Source organism: Hordeum vulgare, chromosome 2H (genome assembly GCF_904849725.1).
Source record: "Hordeum vulgare subsp. vulgare chromosome 2H, MorexV3_pseudomolecules_assembly, whole genome shotgun sequence".
Classification (NCBI taxonomy): domain Eukaryota; kingdom Viridiplantae; phylum Streptophyta; class Magnoliopsida; order Poales; family Poaceae; genus Hordeum; species Hordeum vulgare.
In genome coordinates, this window is record NC_058519.1 from 28,148,691 (window position 1) to 28,158,163 (window position 9,473).

A 9,473-nucleotide genomic window follows, 5' to 3' on the forward strand; every position below is an offset into this window, starting at 1 on the left:
TGCCGGTAAACGAGATTGAAATAGGTATGCGGATACTGACGATCGAATCTCGGGCAAGTAACATACCAAAGGACAAAGGGAATGACATACGGGATTATATGAATCCTTGGCACTGAGGTTCAAACGATAAGATCTTCGTAGAATATGTGGGATCCAATATGGACATCCAGGTCCCGCTATTGGATATTGACCGAGGAGTCACTCGGGTCATGTCTACATAGTTCTCGAACGCGCATGGTCTGCACACTTAAGGTTCGACGTTGTTTTATGCGTATTTGAGTTATATGGTTGGTTACCGAATGTTGTTCGGAGTCCCGGATGAGATCACGGACGTCACGAGGGTTTCCGGAATGGCCTGGAAACGAAGATTGATATATAGGATGACCTCATTTGATTACCGGAAGGTTTTCAGAGTTACCGGGAATGTACCGGGAATGACGAATGGGTTCCGGGTGTTCACCGGGGGGGGGGGGCAACCCACCCCGGGGAAGCCCATAGGCCTTGGGGGTGGTGCACCAGCCCTTAGTGGGCTGGTGGGACAGCCCAAGAAGGCCCTATGCGCCATAGGAAGAAAATCAAAGAGAAAAGAAAAAAAAGGAGGTGGGAAAAAGGGGAAGGACTCCTCCTTCCAAACCTAGTTGGATTCGGTTTGGAAGGGGGGACTCCCCCCCTTGGCTCGGCCGAACCCCTTGAGGGTCCTTGGACCCCAAGGCAAGGCTCCCCCTCTTCCCCCTATATATACGAAGGTTTTAGGGCTGATTTGAGACAACTTTGCCACGGCAGCCCGACCACATATCTCCACGGTTTTACCTCTAGATCGCGTTTCTGCGGAGCTCAGGCGGAGCCCTGCTGAGATTAGATCACCACCAATCTCCGGAGCACCGTCACGCTGCCGGAGAACTCATCTACCTCTCCGTCTCTCTTGCTGGATCAAGAAGGTCGGGATCATCGTCGAGCTGTACGTGTGCTGAACGCGGAGGTGCCGTCCGTTCGGCACTAGATCGTGGGACTGATCGCGGGACGGTTCGCGGGGCGGATCGAGGGACGTGAGGACGTTCCACTACATCAATCGCGTTCACTAACGCTTCTGCCGTGCGATCTACAAGGGTACGTAGATCGAATATCCCCTCTCGTAGATGGACATCACCATGATAGGTTTTCGTGCGCGTAGGAAAATTTTTGTTTCCCATGCGACGTTCCCCAACACACTAAGCATTTTATTTGGGAGGCTAACTTATGAGTACAATAATAAGAGGGGGGTGATCTATGAATAAATGACCGTGAGCTAATAATTATCAAGGAATGATCCCGAATACCTACTTAAGAATCAGACATAACCACATCGTTTCCTCTCTTGGATAAGAACTCACGAGAAGAAATAGTCACGGTTGGGAACACAGTTGGCATATTTTAATTAAGTTTACTTCAAGTTTGCTATGACCGAGTGTTAAACAAAGTTTTCAAGCTGCCACATAACCGCAGGCGCGGCTCTCAGAAAGATTTAACCCTACAAAGGTGCTCCAACTAGTCCATCTCAAACCACCACAAGCTGCATGGAATAACCTCAACCAAGTAAAACCCGTAGTCTCCTCGACAATTCCGATGAAAAAACTAAACCTCGAGATAGCCCAAAGTATCCTCGGAATCCCACGCACAAGACATTCGAGAAAGGTAAAATAAATCCAGCAAGGCCGCCCGGCAGGCCAGATCCCAATAGGAGACGTGTGTATCTCTTTCTCAGGGCACTACCAGATGGGCAAGACATCGAGTTGGCTGAAATCCCGGGTGACCATGGGCCGCTGGACATCACCCGATTTGGACCAACACTCATGAGGAGCACTGACCCGGGGTTGATTAATTATTCGCGGGTGCCGGCAGGTCCCTATGCTTTTTATTAGTTATTAGGCAGATGTAAAACCAATGTTGGTCCTTGCCAGAAGAGTTTTATCCCAAATAGAAAATCAAGGGGGTCCCGATAACAACCCAAAGCATGTTAGGAGCGCTCAATATGGAACATGACACTGGTACACAAGTAACTAGGGCAGCAAAGGTGGAACAAAACACCAAGCTAGAAGGCCAAGCCTTCCACCTCTTACCAAGTATATAGGTGCATTAAATTAATTAGGAATAATATGATGATATATCAAGGAACCCATGTTTTCACATGGAAGCATCTGCACCTACAACTAGCAACATTATAAGAAGGCTCAACAAGCGGTAACATAGCCAAACAAAGGTTTGCTGGGATCTAGAAGGAGTTAGAGGCTTTTCATGGCAATGTTGGGAGGCTGACATTAACAGGTGGTAGGCAGCGGTACATAGTAATAGAAACGAGAGAACTAGCATAGCAATGATAGTAGTGGTATCTAGGAAAATCATCATCTTGCTTGAGATCCCACTTGGAAGAAAAACGAATCCATGAAGTAGACGAACCAACGTAGTCGACCGAATCCTCTCACTCCAAAGCGGTTTCAAAACTCCATCGAGAAGAAACAATCCGGAAACAAACAATCAACACAAGATAAACAACACCACATATGCAAGGCATGATGCACAAACACATATGATGCATGTCCGGATCAAATATGCAAGGCATGGCAATCACAACAATCGAATACTACACATTAAGTGAAGTTCACATTAGGGTATTTATGAAACTCCACATTCGAGTCATTTAGTTCTCTCTCATATATTTACACGGCAAGTTTAAATGTTGTTAAACATGGCAAGAGATGGGCATAAATAAACTATCTATCTAGGCATTTTTATTGAGGTTGGAAACAACTTATAGTATTTCCAAAATGACCTCGTGTGTTAATTGCAAAATTAGTCCAGATCTGAACTAAACGTGTTTTATATTTATTAAACAGCAAAATAAAGTGGACCATGTGATTCTACACGTCATTCTAGTCGATTTACATATATAGATCACCTAAAACGGAGATACGGTCTAAACGATATGATCATCACAAGATAATATGTCATGAATGCAAAATATATGCAAATGACAGCCACAAGCATGTTAGATCAAGGATGCAACAAGATATTACGAAACTACATGAAATTCTAGGCAAGTTTAAATGAGGTCGGAACAACGAATAACAATTTCAGAAAGTCCCCATATGCAAATAGGATTTCGGTAATGTTCCGACTATAACACAATTTTAAACTTGTTAAACAGCAAAATAAATGCCACCAGGTTATTCTACACATTTTTCTAGTCAAGTTACATATATGGATCATTTTAATCGGAGCTATGGTTAATTAGTTAGGAACTAAACCGTTTTAGCATGGCATTCACTCAAATCAATGCAAACATCAAGTTTAACTATTTTTATCATGGATGAAACTGCGATATTATTAATCTACACAAAATTCTGAACATTTTTCATGTTGAAATCGTTCTAATCCGATGCCGGTTGTAGGGTTATTAAATGCATAAAGATTAGGTTTTTTTTGGTAAAATGGATAATTCACAGGTTAATTGACAATTCGCTCGAACTGAAAAAAAAACATGTCTGGGCCGAAAATGTGGTTGCTGGATAATAAAACGCGACCGGGGCGGGATTTATGTGCGCTCACCATGGGCTCATCTGGTCGGCTAGGAGGAGGCGTGTTGGGCCGGCTCGCGGCTGGGCCGACGAAGGACGCAGGGGCTAGCTCGGTCATTGTGCAACTGCAGGGCTGAGCTGGGCCGACTGGCCTGGCGTGGCGTGAGGTCGGCTGGGACTTGGAGTGCTGGGCAGGGCGTGCCTTGGGCCCGAAGCGGGCGAGCTGGCACAACCCAGGCAGATCGAGCGCTTGAGCTCGCGGCCCTCGGTCAACCGCTACGGCTTCAAGCGCTCGCTGTGTCGTTCTCCTCGGCTCGATGGGACAACCTCTCGAGGCAGAGGGAGGCCGAATGGACCAGCTTCGGAGGCGGGCATATCTGGAGGAGGTCGGGTCGTGGCGGGGCTGAGGGCGGCGAGGGACCTCCGGTCACGGCGACTTCGTGGCAAGCGACAGCTGTCATGCCATGGCGGGGCATCTCCTGAAGAAAAGAAAGAGAGAATGGGGTGAGGGAGATAGAAGAACCAATGAAGAAAGGAGGAGAGAGGAGCCTGGGCACTGGCTTGGCTGGATGGCGAGGTCAACGGCAGGGCAGCGCTGGTGCAGGCCCTCGGGCGCTACGACCATGAGGCTGCTCTAGGGCGAGCACCTTCGAGCTCATGGAGAGGGGCACGAGGCATGGGAGCTGTGAGGTGGCCGTATCGGGCATTTGCGGCACACAGACGTGCCCATGGAGGCAGGGGAGGAGGCTGATTTCGGGCATCACCTGGTTGGTTCGATGGGCCCTCCGAGGTGGGTGACGACTAGATCGGGAGGGATCCCGAGGGAGAGATTGTGGTGGCGGCGGGCGAGAGAAGGATGGGATAGCTTCCTAGATTTTAGTGTTGGACGCCTATATATAGCTATGGGATTAGGCTAGGGATATTAGGGCCCTACGATATAGATCGGACGATCGAGATAACTAGGTACGAGGAGTGCAATTGCAAAACTGGTGACGGTTTAGAGCATTACGGGGTTGATCCGGACCCAACAGTCACGACCGTCCGGTTCGGGTCTGGGGGAGTTTCGGACTAGGTTCGTGCAGTGCACTGTGCACATCGGCTATGCGGAGACGAGAGGGAAAACAGACAGCCTGGCATCAGTTTTACCATAATGAAAACGTGTGAGATTTGACCAGCTATAGTGTCGCTACATGATTAACGGTTCGGATATCAAACAAGCTCCAAATGCGACAAAATTTGGCAGGCGGTCTACCTACAATAAACCAAGACCGCCCGCCAACTATCAAGTCATTCTGAGAATGTTTTATACGTACTTTTAAAAACAATGATTATCGATGCCGCGGGTGCGTGCGTGTGTTGTTGGTTCTCAAACGGTCAACGTCGAAATGGAGAGAACCAGCAACTACAAGTAGATGCAAGTTTTGAAAAATAATGGCAACGAAGTGCCGATGTAATGTGGATGATGCGCATGATGCGATGATGAATGCAACGACCAAATAAATCACACGACGGTAACGAAATAAAAAGGGAATCTTTTGGAGCGTATGTTTCGGGCCATTACAATGGTCCAACTGTTCCAACACAAGAAATGCTTGCTTCGACCAAGAAGATGACCACGAAACGATAAGGAAGTGGGAGGAGCAGAAGGGAAAGTGGGAAAGGACACTGACGAAGATGATGAAGAAGTTCGTGGACATCAAGACAAAGAAGGAGGAGGCAAGTGTCGCGCATTATGAGGTGAAGGAGGGAAAGAAGACGGATAGGTTTGGCATTTTTATGGAGATGCAATATAAGAATGTCAAGCTCCAAGAGAAGACGCTCGAGATCAAGGTCGCTTCGGTGGACTCCAAAGTGTTGTTCATGAAGACGTCATACTTGGATACTGATCCGGTGAAGATTATCCAAGCCTACTATGTGAGCATATTGAAGTGCATCTGACAAACAAAGTAGGTTGGACTAGCCGAAGAGTTAGGTCTTTGCCACGAACAACCGGATTGGGAGCGAAGACAGAGGTCTTTGGCACGGACTGAATTTTTGTGGGATCGTTGTATGTAGAAACTTATTAAACACCCTATACTTTTAATTTTTGCAACTACTAAACATATGCATAGATTGGTATTGATGTAGATATGCATGGCAAATGGAGAAGGGCGGATAATGGACGGACATCCCTCCGCCCCTACTATTGTTCATGAAGCTTTGATGAGATAAGTTTTGATGATCCACATTTGAGTTCCCTTAGCAAAATTTGTCTCGGCACATAAGGAGATTGTGTCTTTTTTCATACGGTTAGCCTTGGATGTACTTATGGTACAATAGCAAGAGCAAAGTTAATAGTAAGCCAACAATCGATTTCATGCAGTTGCAATATCTTTAGGGCTTGTTCGGTTAATCCCATCGAGGAGGGGATTGAAGAGGATTGGGGTGGAATTTGACTTGTAGGGGATTTAATCCCTCCTAATCTTCTCCAAACCCCTTCGATTTTGAAGAAACCGAACAAGGCCTTATGCAGTCCATCTTTTTCTGTCACGTGTGGCTGGTGTATTTTGCTTTTTTTCTTGGTTACTTTTCGTGCCTTCACAGATAGATTTAGGAAACCGGAAATGCGTAAGCACCAGTGGTCTAGTGGTAGAATAGTACCCTGCCACGGTACAGACCCGGGTTCGATTCCCGGCTGGTGCATTTTTTCTCATTTTTCGCTGTCACTCACTGACGACTGAACTTCTTTTATTCAGATCAAGCGTTGTGCATTTTTTTTTCATGGTACAGGAATGTTGTAATGCATGCTTGGCACCCAAGAAGGACACGCCCACATACATATACGGAGATACTGTAAAGATGACAGTCCAAACGGTCGAGTATGTTGGCAGCAAGTGCAAGTCCCATAGCTTCTTCGATGAATCCTGTGTCAGCATCCATGATCAGAGCCAGAAATGCCCATCGATCTACTGGCCTTAGAGCAAGTACAATAGTATAGCAGTTGTTGGCTATAATCCATTCACATGTCATCTATAGCCCATTTTATAGTCAACATGTACAATAGTTCATTGCAAAAGTGTACTACTTCTTCATTATATGATCCACCTTTCATACTCACAAAATACCTAGGGACACGTGCTAGAGCTGGCTCTTAGCTAAGAGCCCGCTTACCTTCTCTCTCTTCTTCCCTTTCCTCTAACTAAACAAACTATATTAGTTTATTTTTATAGCCAGCTGACTCAGCTTTATTGTACTTGCTCTTAGTTATTATGATCAGCTTGTAGAATTGCAGATAAGAAATAGCAGCTTAAAATCGAGACGGAGGCCCTGTTTGGATACTCTAATTTGACTAGAGGTTAGAGTTAGTTTCTAACTTTAGTCTAACCATGAACTAACTCTAGCCTTTGATGGTGTTTGGATGCAAAGGTTAGTTTGACAATAAATACACTTTTTTCAATCATGTGTCTCTTTTAACCAGGATTTGTTGTGGCCAACTTTTGCATAGGCCTGATGCAGGGGTATGAAAGAGGATGGAGGCGACCGGTGGCAGGCGGACGAGGCGGCCTGGACGGGACGCGACGGAGGTGGCCGGCGGGGGCGAGCGCGGCCGGCGGGGCGAGCGCGGCCGAGCGGGGTGAGCAGGCCGAGCGACGCGCGATGCGGGAGGATGGAGAGGAAAGGATCGGATGCGGTCAAAATATTATTATTTTTACCTGTCCATCACCAACTAGCTTCAATTAGCACCTCTTCTCAGGATTATTTTTTTTATGGGTTAATTTGCATCTAACCCAAACTAGCCCATGTGTTTGAATACTCTGGAAGCTGGTTTAGCTCAAGCTAGCTCAAACTAGACTAGCAGGGATCCAAACAGGTCCGGAGTAGTACACGCACTCGGGGAGGGATACGCTGACGGTCGGCCATGCGTGCAGCTAGCACCAAGCAAGCGCAGACAACGAGGAAGAAGCACTGCCCCAAGTGTATGGCTTGCTACGTACGGTACTTTGCTGCATCCATGACGTGATGGGAATGGGATGGGTCGGCCATGGCGAGTCACGTTATTGTATGTCCAGTTCATTCAGGCGCATCATTGGCGCCCAGGTCGGTCTCCGGACATATGAAGCCTTAGAGCATCTACAACAGAAATGTTTAAATTTAAATATCTATGTATCTATATACTCTCTCCGTACCACAATAATTGTTGTTAAAGAAAATTAGTCTAGTTCTCTCCAATAACAAGTATTTAGAAACAGATGGAGTAGATAATAATTTATAAAGATTCTTTGTTATACACGTTCAATTTTGCATCAGAACGTCTATATACATAACGTCTATATTATTTCTTATCAATTCAACTACCATCTCAATAGTAATTAAAATAACTAGTCGTCAACCCGTGCATTCGCACGGGCTAGTTTGTTTGAATAATATATGTTTTAAATTTCGAAACTTGTATTTTTTGGATCTTATTTAGTGTCCAACACACATAGAACCAATTATAATTTGCAGTTTTAAATTTGGTATTAATATAGATTAGACGAACATATACATTTCATGTCATCTCAATGTTATTTCATATTATACTATTTTAGTCCGTATTTTATCCTACTTATGTAGGGATTGCATGCCAATGCAGTATATAGAGATGTATAAATTGAAATTTTAAGGGTATTAATATAGTTAAGTTGAACATATTAATTTAATTTCAATGCAGTTTCATATTATTTTAGTCCAAATTTTATCTTAGTTATGTAGGGATTGCATGCCTATATATACATTATATAGAATCAATAATTACTACAAAATTTGGAAGTATGTTAGTTTCATTCTTTTCAGTGCTGGCCTAAAATGCAAAGTTTGTAAGCTAACAGTACCTTGTCCACTATAGCACTTTCGTCCTATTTGCGTTCGCATGTAGGTATTATTGATGTAATGAAATTAACTGTAAGAGGATTCCTATCAATAAATTAAGGGGTTAAATAATATGGACGTTGTAAGAATATTGAAGTGTCAATCTTGATAAATTCCTTTTGATTGCTAAATATACATTACCAAAACTATATCGATAAAAGAATAGTGAGAAAGCAACAAACAGGTTGATGATAATTGGATGAGAAAATGCATTAAATTATATGGTTGCATATGACTAATATATTACAAAAATCTTGTCCTTCTAATATATGTGGGTGCAATTTTTTATGTTTTTCTCTTAGGACACTCCACATAATCATAGATGCAAGTGATTTTGGAATAGAAGGTTACTCTCACGCAAATTTACCATATAATCATAGATAATTGTTATTTCTTAATTTATGTAAATTATGTATACATCAAACTTGTGATAGCATGCATTTCGCGTGTCAAACTTGCGATGTAGTGAGTTTAGTAAACTTATCAAATATACTACACAAAATGAGTAATTGTGCTATCCTTCATTTCAAATGTCAAACCAAAATGAGTTTGTTTTATTATACCACTAGATTGCCAATAAAAAATTGAAATTACGATATTGGCCCGAATTTTGTTTGGCGACAACCTCCAACAAATTAGACAGAATACACACATATCATTCTCTAATCCTATCTCAAACTACTCCAAAGCCAAAGGAGCAGTGTACTACTTACAGAGTATGTAAGCCCCTTAATAGACTTTGATAATCCGTATTATGAAAATATAATATTATATAATCAGGTTTATAAAAAAAATGTAGGTGGCATGTTTGGAGGCCAGATTATATAAGCGTAATTTAAATTTTTACAATGCGTAATGACATGTTTGTCCCGTGTGCATGCTGAGGAAAAAAAAAGAAGATGATGGTGAAATTACCTTTAACTTTGTAAGAATAATGGATCATTAGCAATCCATAATCTGTTTTCATCGGATAGAGTAGGCTGTAATTTTTTTAATAATTTAATCATCTAATTTCTATAATCTATTGTTTAACAT

At 43.4% G+C, this 9,473-nt stretch overlaps 1 non-coding gene across 1 annotated transcript; it reads left to right on the forward strand.

Annotated features, from left to right (window-relative positions):
• The first annotated feature begins 6,162 nt into the window (after positions 1-6,162).
• Positions 6,163-6,233, forward strand: TRNAG-GCC. Its single transcript has one exon. It is a non-coding gene; the product is annotated as a tRNA-Gly (tRNA).
• Positions 6,234-9,473: the final 3,240 nt, after the last annotated feature.